Below are 15,474 nucleotides of genomic sequence, written 5' to 3'. Positions count from 1 at the left end.
CTTTAACTACTGTAAGCAGAAGACAATTACTTAACTTGTCAATTAACAGCTTGTGAGCTGTTTGCCCTCTTTACACACAGACAAAATATTGTGCAAACTGTCACAAAGCCACTTGAAAGGCATACAAAATGTAGTCATGTGAGTGGAATGAAGTATTCATGATTCCAAGTGAAACTTCCAGACATCCTTGAATTTACCAAACCTACAATTAAGGATGCTTCAATGGTTTCAGGGTGAACATAGCAGGTTTTGGAAGTAATTAAGAGCAGGAAAATAATTACACTCATCAACTCCAAGAACACTTCTAAACAGCTAGAAAATCTCTACTTCTGTTAGGATAGAAAGTTCCTGTTCAAAACTATTCAAAAACTGTATGTATACAAGAGAAACAAGCCTGACAATTTTTCAGCCAAGGTTCGATCAAACTAGAAACCCAGGCACTCCCTCCTGGAAGCGACTGGACAGTTTGAGGTCTGCAGGAAAACAGAGAAGAAAATAGAAATTCAGGAACACAGGAAGGACCTCAATTTACAAATGTTCACCGACACATACAGTATTAATGTTTCATCTGCATTTTCATTTTGACAAGAATAATCTAAACTTAAAGGATGGATGCTGAACAGGGTTACTTTATTTAGGAAGATTAACCTTGGTAAAGTTCAAAGAAAATTAATATGTATATAGAATCAATTCATCTCTTGAAGTGAAAAGGCTACAGTACATTTTGTCCAAAGCTGACATATGTCTTCCTTCTACTATAATAATTGTGAATATAATTATCTACAGAAATTACCACACTCCAGGTCTCAGCATATTTTTTAATTACTACAAACCCAAATTAAGGATTTTATTAAATAAGTTTTTTAAATGAATTGCAAGAGAAAAATGATAGTGATAGAAATCAGATTACTAAGTACTTAGTAATCGTTCTACAGTGTTCTTTGATAAAACCTTTGGTAAATGCAACTACGTGCTATAATCTGATCATTTCAAGGCATTTCTGGAAACATGGTTAAATCAATAACAGTCATCTACCCTCCTTTCTATTTAAATATAAAATCTGTATCAGAACCTAAAGTACTAAACTCAATGTGTAGACTCCCAATGCTGATGGACTACATCTACTTGTGTCATTGAAAATAACTCCTTACATCGAGGATTGTTACACCTTTGCCAGCGTGGCAAGAATTTCAGCAGTCATTACTGGCAGACCTAGTGTAACCCTGGTTGGTAATGTGCTTAGAATGAGGCTCCATGAGCTGTAGACCTCTGCTTAAGCCTGTCTCTCGGTTCATACTGCATGTATTATTCAACCTCTCTTTGATTTCACACTAATTGATCCTCCTAGGACTAGAGCTCTTTTCCTAAACTACAATCAAGTTAGCTTGTTTTGTATAATTCTGTCTCTCCATCCCCAAGCCCACCCCATGTTGCGATGTATAAGCAGGTGCTCACTGGCTATGTGACTCTCCTTGAACAATGTCCCTCTGATGGCTCAGGGCACTGCTACGGCTGAGCTGCTCCACCGTCTACGCCCCACCTACATAGTAAGCTCTTTGGATGTCTGCCTAGATTTGAATTATGTTCCATTAATTACAGGGCTTCAAACCCTGGTCAGTTCACCCAAACCAGCCAGTCCTAAGACTTTTCTAGTTTTTGTCCAGCTGAGCCAATTCCCACCTCCTGCCATGTGGTTACCTGTTTTGATAAGCGTTATAATCAAGCTCAATGAACACACACTGACGTGGCTTAAGTGATTGTCCTTTACTGACCCCAGAAGTCCCTAGGTGACTCAAGTGCGGAAGTGCTAGACTACTCACTGTTTAGTACTCAGACCCAAATTTGTCTCAGACTACATGTCTTGAGATCAGCTTCCAAAAAGCTACAGTTTTGAAAGCCATATGAAGACGTTCTGCTGTGCATATCTGATTATGATCAGAATTGGCTCAAAGGTAACCACCACCACCACAAAGATACTGACCCTCGGCCTCTGGCGTCCCCACGTGGCCTCTGCTTGTATTAGAAGTGCATTTGGAGTCATCCCATGTACCCATCTTCTGATTGAATACAAAGCCAAATAGAAGAAATCAACTCTTTTTTTTTAATGTATGAACATGGTCCAAGGATATACCTTCTAGGGTCAGAAAACATATCCTCAGGATGTAAATGTCTCACCATATGCATTTTTGAAATTTTACTTAGATTAAGTCAGATGACATTTATTTATACTAATTTCAGATCTTTTAGGAAATACTAGTTTGGCTAAGTTGGAATGCTCCAAGAGTGTGAGAAACTTATTGAAGCATATAAAGTTCAATGTCCTTATCCTTAAATACACGAGTTTCTGAATCTGTATTGTAATGACACGAGATGTGGCAGTGCACTGGCTGAAATGCTCAGCTGCTAAGCAGCAGGTAAGTGGCTTCGACCCCACCACCCATGCCATAAGAGGCATATGCGGCCATCAGCTTCTGTGAAGATGTTCAGCAGAAGGAAGTCTCTGGGACAGTCACTCTGTAACCCCAGGGTCACTATGAGTCAGAGGAGACAAAAAAGCAGTGGATTGGGTTTGACTTGGTTTATTACAGTAACTAGTTTGAGAATTGGAAAATATGAGTCTCTAGAATAGACAATAAAAATGAGACAATCTACCAATAATTATAAACACCGAACCAGAAGATTACAGTTTCAAAATATTGACTGATAGTAAGAACCATCAAAAGAAGGTGGAAATAATACATAGGCACTGTACCCGGAGCCCCGGTGGCTTAGTAGTTATGCATTTCATTGGTAATCAGGTCAGTGATTTGAAGCCCCAGCTGCTCCGTGGGACAAAGAGGAGGCTTTCTACTCCAATGAAGAATTACAGTTTCAGAAAGCCGCAAGGCAATTACACCCTGTCCCAGAGGGCAACAGTCAATAAGATCGACTTGATGATAGTGAGCTTTTTGGGTTTTCGTTGGGATAGAGAGTGGGGGTTTGTAACAATGATGAGAAATACAACTTTCCTCTAGTTCCTATATGCTTCCTCCCCGCTCCCACTACCATGACTCGAATTCGACCTTGCAAGTCTGGCTAGACCAGAGGATGTACACTGGTACAGATAGGAACTGAAAATACAGGGAATCCAGGGCGGATGAGCCCTACAGGACCAGTGGTATGAGTGGCGAAACAGGGAGGGTAAAGGGAGAATGGGTAGGAAAGAGGGAACCGATTACAAGGAACTATATGTGACCTCCTCCCTGGGGGACAGACAACCGAAAAGTGGGTGAAGGGAGACGTCGGACAGGGCAAGATATGACAAAATACCAATTTATAAACTATCAAGGGCTCATGAGGGAGGGGGGAGTGCGGAGGGAGGGGAAAACTGAGGACCTAATGTCGGGGGTTTAAGTGGAGAGAACATGTTTTGAGAATGATGTACAAATGCGCTTTACACAATTGATGTGTGTATGGATTGTGATAACAGTTGTATGAGCTGCTAATAAAATGTTTAAAAAAAAAAAAAAAAAGAGAGTGGGGTTTGATACCCACAAGAACAGGTCGATGGCCAGCCATTTCAGAGAGTAGCATGCAATCAAGCAGCAATGATACTGAAGGAAGATGTCCAAGCTACACTGAAAGCAGTAGTGAGAAATGAAGCAACAGAATTTGATGGAATTCCAATTGAGATGTTTCAACAAATGGATGCACCTCTGAAAGTGTGCATTTGTCTATGCTAAAATTTAGAAACAGCTCCCTGGCCAACTGACTGGAAGATCTATATTTGTGTCCATTTTGAAGAAATGTATTCTAATACTGTGTATATTTTCTAGCAATATCAGCTTCCCACATTACTGAAAATAATTAAATCTGTTAGATGGGTATATTGTCAGGATTCAAGGTTGGTTCATCAGAGGGTGTGGAATGAAAGATGGAGCTGGGCTGAAGCAGAGAATGCCAGAACAGTGTTTACTTGCAGTTCAGTTAGTCTCCAAAGGCATCCCACTCTGTGGCTCATAGAGAACGAGAGAGAACATTGTGAAGAATAGGAGATCCTACAACACTTAGTTACATTCCTGTGGAAGCTCGCCATAGGCTGAGGCCGCACCTCTAGAAGAATAAGGGGATACGGGAGGCTTCCAATCAGGAAAGGAGTGTTTCCATGTTCTAGCCTCTCACCATGCTTATCCTGTCTGCATTCGGAACAAGTAACTCAAGATGCCCGATTGTGCGAGAGGGTCAGCAAAAACAGGAGGAAAGTCTCCATGAGATGGAATGATCCAGTGGCTATAAAAGTGATTTTGAGACACTGTTCTATCTATTTTTCTGTTTGAGAACCAATTCCCCACCACCTGAAAACAACAACATACTTACTGCATGTTACCCTTGTTTTGCTAGCAAGTGAGATTTCAAATTGTATGTTAGGCTTAAATAGCATTCTCTTTAACATTCTTTTGTTTGTAAAGAAAGCAATCTTTGTTTTCAGAGTTGACAAAAACAAGAGCTCCGGGATAAATCCGACTAACAATAATTTTGGATTTCACAAATTAAAGATTATTATTAAAATACATTTTCTGTTAAGAGTCGATCCTCTGTCACTGCCACCATACAGTCAAGTCTGACTCAACAATGTTATGGACAGAATAGAACTGACCCTTTTTTGATTCTGATGCTATTAGTCTTTACCGGAACATACAGCCTTTCTCCCACGGAACAACTGGTTGATTCAAACCACTGGCCTTGTGGCTGTTTAGTGGCCCAGCTCAAAACCGACTACCTCACCAGGGCTCCTTTAATAGTAAATATCAGTCCCTTACTTCCAATAATTGTGAATACCTGCAAACCAAATATCAAGGGAATTGTTAAATGCATACTTATTTTGCAGTCTATTAAACATACTTTCAGGAAAGGTTTGAGTTTTAAAATCATTTAGGATGACTTTGGTTATTCTATGCTTCTATTTCAGATTGTTATTATTAAGCAAAATCCAAACCCATTGCCATTTGTTTGATTTTGCCTAATAGCAACCCTAAAAAATATTTCTAATTCTGTTATTTTACAGCAGTAGTCAGCCTCATCATTCTTCGGTAGAGCGGAGGGTGAGAGTAAATGTCCTCCTTGTTGTTAGAAGCCCCATAACTATCCTATAGTGCCACCAGGGCATGAGTCATCATCATAGTTGACATTTATTAATAACTTGAATTGGCTATGTATCAATGTTCCTTAAGGAATGTTGGGCTACTATTTTGATTGCTCCCAGTTAGATGAGTGCTAGATAAATCCTAAGTAACAAATACAGGTCTAAATTTTTAAAATTTAAAAGAAGATAAAAAGGTCTAAAATAACAAAAAAAATTTTAATAGGAAAATATTAGACTTTAATTAGAAAATATTAGACTTCTAGGAAACTCGGGATAAGTGAGTTGAATTCACAGAGTATAAAGGTAATAAAAATGACCTCTTGGATTTGCAGAAAGAAATACCATCATACAAAATAACATCGGACATTCTGATGTTTCAGAGATAGACTAATTTGTAAGAAGTTTAAAAGTACCATATATCCTCTTATCATTAGTTCATTGACAAAGTGATCTGTGATAGACCAGTGCAGTCAATGGACTAAGTTTCTTGGTGGTGATAGCAAAGTGAGAGAATACATGCAATTCCAGTTTTAAAACAAGGGAATTGGAGAATAATCCAGCTTCAAAGCTGTACTATACAAATCCTTGACTACAGCTCAAAATTGTCCTCATTTAATTCAGTTAATTTGCTTAAATCTTGATCTCCTGGGGCAGCAAGGGTCCTTCATCTTGCCCTCACGTCTTTAGGGAAAGATTGAGTTAATCAATGTACCATATATTATGTCTTTCCCAGTTCATAAAGGTTAACAAAGCCTCGAGGAATTCATGGGTTTATACAGGATTGGAATTAGAAAATATACATAGAATAACTATATAAATGTGAATGTATCACGCTGATAATAAAACTTACTTAAAAGTATGAGAACATCCAGTGGAGGGAAATGTATCTACTTGGCAAGTTCAGGAAGGTATCCAGAAAGAACAAGAGATTTTATTTCAGTGTTTCCTCCTTTGGTTGTTGGTTGGAGCCTTTCCGGCCTTCAGTACTCTGCACATCCTTTCTCGTTGTCCTTATCCTGGGTTTCAAACCCCTGGCCATGCATTGTCCATGGCTACTGTCAATTGGTGATTTTCCCCTCATCATAAAGGGTACATTTTATCTCTATTGGATATCCAGTAACAAAACACCCGTCATCTCCTTTGTGCCAACATCTCTTATCTAGAGCTTCCCCTCTCTGGATACACAGATCTGGTGGAGAAAGCAAAGACTGTCTGCACGCACAAACTTTTACAAAGGATCACAAGCCCTATGTAAGGCCACTTTCAGTTGGAATGCGCTCTGGATTTTCATATAAACCAAAGCTGTACGAGTCGTCTCATTCATACCCACAAATCTCTTTACACATGTAGTTCACTTCTACATTACGTGAAGTATTTTCAAAATCTGTCTAGAAGACCATTATTTCTCACCACCACCCTGGTGTAAGCCATGGCCCATCTTCTCCTGAACGACAGCAAAGCTCTCTGCTTGCTGTTCCGTCCTCCAATCTATTCTTAGCGCATGGTCAAAGGAGGCTCAGGGATGGTAAACCAAAGCATTTCCCATCACTGCGGAAAGCCTCAATCCCTCCGACACTCAGGGTTAAAAACACATGTTTCTATGATCTCCAAGCTGCTCCTGGATTTCGATCCTCAGCGCTTGTTGGCAGGCTTGCGTCTCCTCTTACTCTCTTCACATCAGTGACAGTGGCCTCTCGCCGTTGTGGGGACAGGCCAGTATCGATCATTTCTCAGTCCCTTGAACATGCTCCTCTCGCCATTTGAAATGCTTTTCCCTAGAAATATGCATGGTCATTTTACTCAAAAATCCCATCTGAGGGTAGTCTTCCCTGACCCTTCTATCTAAAACACCAAATCTTCCAAAGCAGCCCTTGTCTCCTCTCTCTGCTTTTCCAGCCACTTAACATCTACATTTTTGTATATTTTACTTTGTCAATTGTTTACCACTTTCCTGTCCCCACTACAATGTAGTACACCAACTTTTTCTGTTTTTTTAAAGTAACAAGATAGTACTCATGAGAGTATTTGGAACAGAGGAAATGCTCAGTCATTATCTGTTGAATGGATAAATGATGCTCTCAGATGCTAAATAATTATGTGAAGGTCATACGGTTAAGGGTGAAGGGTACAAAGATATTTACAATCAGTCTTTCTCATAGTGTTTTACATTATCAGTGTAAGAGGCCTACCAAACTTTCTTATTCTGTATTTACTCCCTTCTAAACACAACACTGCAAACAGAATGTTCAAATATAAAACATTTACTCAGCAGCCTAACTCTGGATTCAGAGAGATAGGGTAACGACTTCTCCATTCCTAGTTACAGCAGTCAACAGAATACTCTATAACCAGTGCCAGTGCTGCACTGGCTTATCCTTATGCCCTATCCAGAGAAAAGCAAAACAAAACAAAACAAAATATCTAAACTCACTGCCATCAAGTCTACTCTGACTCACAGTGACCCTATTGTAGAGTGTAGAACTGCCTCTGTCAGTCTCTGAGACCGTCGCTCTTTCGAAGAGTAGAAAGCCTTGTATTTTGTCCTAGTGATTAGCATCCCAACTCATAACTACTCTGCAACTGGGAATCCAGGCATCTCAAGATAGTGACTCTGTTTCTTGTAGCTCCTACGGAATTGTGTTCTCTGCCAATGGGCCTGCATGTTTTGCTAAACTTAATGGGATTAGATAGTTGCAAGTGAAAGTGGATGTTTCAGTTTAAGCCCTTCAAACTGGAAATGTTAATGGGTTTATAATCAATGAGATTTTCTTAAAATAAAAAAAATAAACATTCGGAAAAACAAGAGCTATCACTGCTGCTGCTAAATCGCAATAAGCAGTTGGCTTATACTAAATCATCTTTCCTTATCTGCATGAATAAAGTTTTCCTCCCAGAACCTTCTAAAATCATTGTTGAGAGCCAATGAAAACTTTTAAGAACTTAAAGTTATTTTTTTGTAAGAAATACGACAGTTCTTCCACTGTCTTCAATTCACATTATACTCTTTATAGAGGAAAACATAAAACTGGAGATATGTTGGAGATGGTTAAAAAGATGTTGGAGATGGTTTAAAAGATTTTAGAGAGAAAAAAAAGACGCATTGTATCAGGAAAAGAACTGCAATTCATTTTTATATTTGGTCTATTTTTTTCGATTTTATATTTGCTCTATCATTCTCTTACATTAATTTCATTGCATATTTATATGACATTCTAAGGGGAGGAAACACTTAGGTTTCTTGTCATAGCAAACGCACTACAATGATGTGAGTAAAATGACAGATGTATGTGTATTGTTAGGGGATAGTAAGAAGAAAATAAGTGATATATAATATATTCTCTACCTCAAATATCAAATGATTCTATCCGTTCAATGATATATCAATTTAAATGGCCCTTGTATACTGGTGGTTAGAGGAATGATGCAAGTTATAAGCAAATCCATCAATTTCCAAAATTCTTAACTGACTATTTCCAGTGAACTCATGCTACACTGAACACACTTGAAAAAAGAGATTTGTTTTTCCTTGCACATAATGTACTGGTTAAACTAATTCTCTTCACTGTGTATGTCATTGGGGTGGGCTAAGAAGATTTGAAAAAGTTAGATCACTCTCGCTGCTGTATGTGCTGCCAAGTAACTTCCAGTTCATAGTGAACCTGTATAACAGTAAAGCTCCATAGGGTTTGCTACTATTTTCCTAGGAGTTGATAGGTCTTCTCTCCCATGGAGAGCTGTTGGGTTAGCACTGCTGACTTCTGGGGTTGGTAACCTAGTGATTAACCATTAGAACATCGGCCTCATAAAATCAACCTCACTAATCAGAGAGTATCTATACACCTGAGATATTTAAATATTTACACACCTAGCAAAGGAAAATATATTAATGATAAAACATGTTCTTTTGCCAAAGGCCAAAAGATTGTTCAATAGAATATCAATTATTAGTCATGTGAATTTATTATAGAACTTATGTGACGACAATAACTTAACTAGATGTTGTGTATAAGGAGGTATCAAAAAGTTAGTAAAATGGAACTAAAAAAAAATGAAATTTTTCTATGAACTTTCTGAAGATCCCTTGTACTCATGTTCCAAGGTAGTCTTTTTGAATCTATTTTTAATGGATAGTACACTAGGCCCATAGCTAATTAAAAAAAAATTCTTTATGTAACTAATTGAATTGGAATATCCATGCTTAGCTTAAGAAAGTATCTGCTTCCTGTTGAGTGCCTTAGCTAATTTTTGACCCCTAACAACCCCCAATGGGCAGAGCAGAACTGACTCCCGTGTTTCCGTGGCTAAAATCTTTATGGACGCTGCCAGGTCCCTTCGGGTCCATCACTGGCAGATCCATGGGGTAGGTTAGCGCTGCCAACCTTTCTACTTCCAGCAGAGCGTTAACTGTGTGCCTCCAGTGCACTACAGAAGGTATGGTGAGGAAGCTACTATAACACGTGTCAATCAAAACACAATAAAACAAAACCACAGGGCAAGTCCATGAAAGGAGCACTGGGCACTGAGGAGGTGGACAGCACTTCACTTTTCCTGTTTTAAATACACTCCAGTCTCCTGCTAATTTCAGTTTCCACATTCAGTCCTCTGATTCTTCATTACTTCACCTAATATTTGTAGAAAAAGTTGAAGCCATTATATATGATTATATATATATAATTGTATACATATATATACAATCCAAAGCGCAGAAGCTTACTTGGGCTACTCAGTGCTCCGCTTTCTTCCTGCTGTTTCCAGGGCCACCCTCTAAGAATGCACCTTGAATAAGTAAGAACAAAGAATGGATGTGGTTGAACCCTGGTGTCAGAAAAGAATATTGTAAGTTCCATGGACTGCTAAGAGGACAAGCAAATCTATCTTGGAAAAGTATGGCCAGAAAGCACCTTACAAGCAAGGATGGTGAGACTTTAACTTATACAGTTCGACATGTTGTCAGGAGAGGCTGGACCCCAGCGAAGGACATCGTGCTTGGTCAAGTGGAGGGGCAGCACAGGAAATGAAGGCTCTCAATAAAGTGGATTGATACAGTGGCTGTAACCATGGGTCCAAGTTTAGGAATAATTGTGAGGCTGGCCCAGGACCAAGGGGTGTTCGTTCTGTTGTGCATAGGGTCACTATGGGCCGGAACCAACTTGACAGCACCAAACAACAACACGCTTGTGGTGCACTGGTTAAGCACTCAATTCAAACAGTCCAGCTACTCTGGGGGAGAAACGTGGGGCCTTATGCTTCCGCAAATATTTACAGCGTTGGGAAGACTATGCGGGTGACCTACTGTGCTACGCAGGACCCCTGTGAGTCAGGACAAGCCTGAGAGCAGTGCATTTGGATAGGTTTGATTTGTATTTATCGTGCACACTTTGCTTACTGTATTCTGCATATTACCTCCTTTAACTTGCACACCCAGCCTGCAAGGAGGAGGGTGATCTTCATTTTCAGATGGCAACACCATTACTCTCTGAGGAGAAACTGCCTTCCTTCCAAGGTTGCGCAGGTAACAAGTGGCTTAAAGCTGCGCTATCCAATTATAACATCTGCATATTGAAGCATGTTATTAAATCCTAAAAGAAAATGCAGAACGTGCATACAGTGGGATAATAATGTCTAAAGTATGAAGTCCTTGGACTTGGTTTTCATGCCCGCAGCGGAGGCAGTGCGAGTTCAGAGCGAGCCTCTCTCGGGTCCAAGGAGGAAGATGCAGATGGAGTCGCGCATCACCCAAGAAGGAATTAAGACAGAAGCAGAAAAGTCTAAGGACCAGAAGACTGCCCTCTGCTGCTGTGAAGGGTCTTCAACACCCATAAGGGCCGCTGCCACCTAATGGACAAGTTCTCCCTCAGAGATGTGGCCCCCAGCGAGCGGCAGATCTGCACTTGGCTAGATGCAACCTTGAGAGAACTGCCTAGTTTAGGACGCGAAGTTTACCCAGAAGCTAGAAAGAAGGGCACGCACTTCGATTTTGCGATTGTGTTTACAAATCGGAAAAGACCTGGCGATCCAATAAAGGACATGGGAAGTTCTACGTTGGAGAGGAAGGGGATCAAGGATTCCATGAACCTGTGATCACAGAAGTTCCAAATAGGGCATTCTTTGGACATAGCAATCACCCCTCCAGTCAGGCACCCCCTCTCTCTGGGCGCATGAGGCCATATTAAAGTTCATTTGCTGTGCTTTGAATGTGTTTTCCAGTCAGTTATGTAAAGCAAACCTCTCTGCCTCCTTTGATTATTGCTATTAAACTTTCAAACTTTGAACAAATTATAATACGTCTATTTAGGTTAGATTTGGCTGTGTTCTGAGATGACCATTGATTCAAAGTCCATATTGTTTCAAGCACTTCTGTAAAATATGAAGAAAGGTGCTCTTAACTTGGTGTAAAACTGCATTGTGAAATAAATGTCCGATATCTATCATCTATCTATCTATCTATCTATCTATCTATCATCTATCTCTATTCCTTGTATATGCCACAGCATGGGTAAAATTTGAAATAGTGTACCCCTTAAAATAGTCAGAAAAAGACAAATATTTACTGGTGTCACCCTCATGAATCTCTTAGGATAGACATGTGTGGAGATCACACAGCAGGTGTGATCAGCGGTTGGAAGGAAGAGGGGACTCTCCTTAGCAAGCACTGTGGCAATCATGTTGTTATGTATGTTGATTAGATGATATGATTGATGAAACTGGTTTCCCTGAGTTATACAAGTGAAAATGTTGGCTAGGTAATATTACCTATCTTCATTTTTGCAACAACTGAAACAAAAACATAATAGCTTTTTAAAAGCACTGTAAAAACCTATGCAGCAGATGGTTACCAGTACTACTATAAAGCTCGATCACAGCAAACAGATCCAAACAATAACTAATGCAGAAAAGGGAATGATGTACAGCCATTACAATCATGTTTATAAAGATCCTAAAATCACAAGGGAATGCTTATGATAAATCATACTTTTAAAAGTCTAAAGTAATATATGTGATGTGATTATAAGTACTTGGAATTATAAATTCTACATGAAAATACTAGAAGGAATGAATCAATGACTTTAGTTCAGGGACTGGACTACACATTTTTAAAATTCTTTAATTATCAAAGAGCTATTATACTCTGCAATGGTATGTTTATAAATTTCACATACAAAGTCTCACGTGAGACATGGCTTTTCCTCCTGCAAGGGAGGAGGCTGGTCCTTACCCTTTAAGTCCCTTTTTATCCTTTCAAACTCCATTTAAGTGAACTTCAGTGGAAATAGTTGTATAGGAATTTCTGGTCATCTTGCCACAGTCACTACATTGCAGGCTGATCTTGCCCATATTTCCATTTTTTAAAGCAAAGGCACATTATTATTAATACATGAACCCTGGAGACTCAGGCTCTCTCCTCACTTTCCTAGTGAATAATGGTAAGGTCTCCCCTGTTGTTGACATTAGGAAAGTGCCCATAATCTTCTCTACTGTCCAATCATAAGCCATGCTGAGGGAGTCTCACCATCTGGGCTAGATTTCTGTTGTTTAAAAAGCACAGGTCTCTTTTTGTGGGACAAAATCTATTCTCCGCTTTCAGACGTAGAGCCCATTTTTATAATGGGCTTATAAAGTGGCCTTTCTACAGGTTTGTAAAGATATTTTGAAATGTAGCTGTTTACATAGAGTTGAATAATGAGGTCCTCATTCACAATTGTTGCCAATAGCTGCCGTGGACGTCCCTCTGGCTCACGGTGAGACTATGTGTGGTGCAGAGCAGAAGTGTGCCCCGGGAGCTTTAAGTCTGTGAGCTTTAGGAAGTGGATTGCCAGGCCAGTTCTCCAAGGTGCCTTTGTGTGGGTTGGAGCAGCCAACTTTTCAGCTAGTAGTCAGTACTTAATCATACACACCATGTGCAATCATTCTCATTCATTCACAATGCATTTTCAAATAAACATAAGTATTTAAAAGGTCCTGACAGATCAGTATGAAGGCACACCTAGTGCATGGGTATACTTCTTACTCTTTCAGGACCTTCCTTTCTATTCCCAGCTGGATGTTAACAAATGCCTTGCATCAGAGAATGGCAGGGAACAAGGCTCTGAGTTCATTTCTAAAGACAGAGCCCCATAGGACAAGGCTATGCATCTTTACAAGAATAGAAAAGCTAATTTTCCTCCAAAGGACTGGCTGGTGGTTTCAAACTGCATAACCCACTAGGGCTCCTGAAACGCAAGTGTTTAATTTTAGTAAAAAGCTAAGACATATAATCGTATTCTTTCTGGCTACAAGTTCCATGAACAGCAATATCTATAAATTGGTAACAACCCCAGGCAAACATTGTGTTTTTAGTGACACTGTTTCAACTTCATAAAATATTCACCCAATACAATTTGATATTTAATTAGGTAGGATATACAAAAATAGTATCATGCACAGCATATATAAAATATTATAAATATCTATACTTACACATATAAAAACTCACAATATGGGGACATGTCACTACAACTTTAAATTGGCAAAGCTCACTGCGACTTTCTCATATATTCAATCCTGTAATTTCAAAATTTGCCCAAGTAATTGTCAGGATTAAATAAAATTGTATATGTAAAACTACTGAGCATATTATCTGGTCCAAATAATTGATGAATAACTACTATTTGAATACATGGTCATCAACCCTGAGTTAAGCAATTTTCACAATTATATGAGGGGGGTACTGCCCACCCCCTAAAAACAGAATTGCACTGGGAGGAGTAGAACTTTGGCTGTTTGCATTTTTCCCCACCAGATGAGTATCCAGAAATTTGCTTTGAGTTAGTGCACCTGATGGTGTCACCTGGGAAGGTTCTCGCTGGTCACAGTGAATTTTTTGCTTAAAAGCAGTTTCACTAGAACCTCATTTTCCTTTGTGATGACTGATGTAAAAGGGGAGTATGTGACTATGAAAGTTTGTTTCCTGTTCAGGAAAAATGCCACAGAAACTGTTGTGATGTTGAACACAGTTTACAAGGACAATGTTATGGGAAGAACTCAAGTGTCTGAGTGGTTTTCTCATTTCAAAATAGGTGAAATGGTGATTGATGACAAAGCCTTGTTCTGGACATCCATCAACTTCCCCAAAGGATGAAAATGTTGACAGTGCATTTGGAGTTCATTCCACCAGGTCAGACTGTTACTTAAGCTTTCTAGTTAGTGGTTCTGAAAATATTGCATAACAGTGTGTGACAAAAAGTCTTATTTGTGGCAGATGGGGACTGGTTTTGCCACCACAATGCACGTGCTCATGCAGCCACCTCAGGGTGCCACTGTTGGCAAAAAACAGCATACCTCTCTAGCTCCACTTAAGCACTGTACCACCAGGGATCCTTTACATGATGTTCATAAACATAAATATATTCCTTAGGGCAGATATTTTGTTTTATTCACTGGTTGAAGCAAGGCCTTGCCAGTCATGCACTCTTTCAACAAATCATGACCCAGTGCCTTCTGTCTTTTAAGAATGAACAAAAAGTAAATAGATGGGGTATTGATATATTGATCTTCACCTACTGGTATTAATAATTGTACTTAATATAAAAGCATAGACACTATTTTAAGAAGGCAATGTTTACATTTTAATAGATATAAGGTGTTTTATTTCACATTAGGCAGTAAGTACTTATACTCAGTACTATCTCCCAAACTCCAAATTCACACCCATTGATTTGATCCTGACTCATAATGTCCTTATAAATAAGACTAGAACTGCTCCCGTGTGTTTCCAAGAGCGTGCCTCTTTAAGAAGGAGCTGCCCCCAACCTGTAACCCCACTGGGCCACCCAGGATCCTTCCTCACTGCGGCCTCGACTGGGAAGTGTACTAAGTACTATGAATAGATAATCGCACTTCTTACAACAAACATATGAAATAAAATATTACTATTACACCTATTCTTCAGATGTATTTTAAAAAGGTCAAGCCTCAAACATAAGGTTAAATAACCAGTAACTACAAAGCCATGATTCAAAGAAAGTCTGCCTTCAATTCCAATTTCCAGTATTTAATCGTTTTCCATTTCTTCTGCTGATGAAAGTTTTTCTATTTCACAATTGAATCCTCAAATACGAACAAGTTGAAAAAAGCATAACTCTGCTTCCTTGACTTGCACCCAACAGCCCTCAAGACTTTAAGTACTGCCAGTATATAAGTTGTATCACGGAAGTGAGTTGCACTGAGCCATTTATACTGACCTATAATTAGCTGTTTATTTCTTATGTTATATCTATCTATCAATCAATCTATCTATCATCTATCTATAATCATATGTGTCCTGGTTTTGTTTCTCTAGAGAACTCTGTTTAACATAACAATGAAAAACGAAT

General features: G+C 39.2%; 1 protein-coding gene and 1 pseudogene across 1 annotated transcript in view; one reads left to right on the top strand and one right to left on the bottom strand.

Moving 5' to 3' along the window:
- ZNF804B (zinc finger protein 804B) overlaps nucleotides 1–15,474 on the bottom strand; it is a 485,335-nt gene that overhangs the window by 179,755 nt on the left and 290,106 nt on the right. The gene's annotated exons all lie outside the window — the stretch shown is intronic.
- On the top strand, nucleotides 10,752–11,295 carry LOC101640573 (annotated as a pseudogene).

Source organism: Echinops telfairi, unplaced genomic scaffold, assembly GCF_000313985.2.
Source record: "Echinops telfairi isolate 266 unplaced genomic scaffold, ASM31398v2 ScPeMD7_23;HRSCAF=83, whole genome shotgun sequence".
Taxonomy (NCBI): Eukaryota; Metazoa; Chordata; class Mammalia; order Afrosoricida; family Tenrecidae; genus Echinops; species Echinops telfairi.
The sequence above is the reverse complement of the archived record's forward strand: the minus strand, read 5'-3'. Positions and strand labels throughout refer to the sequence as shown.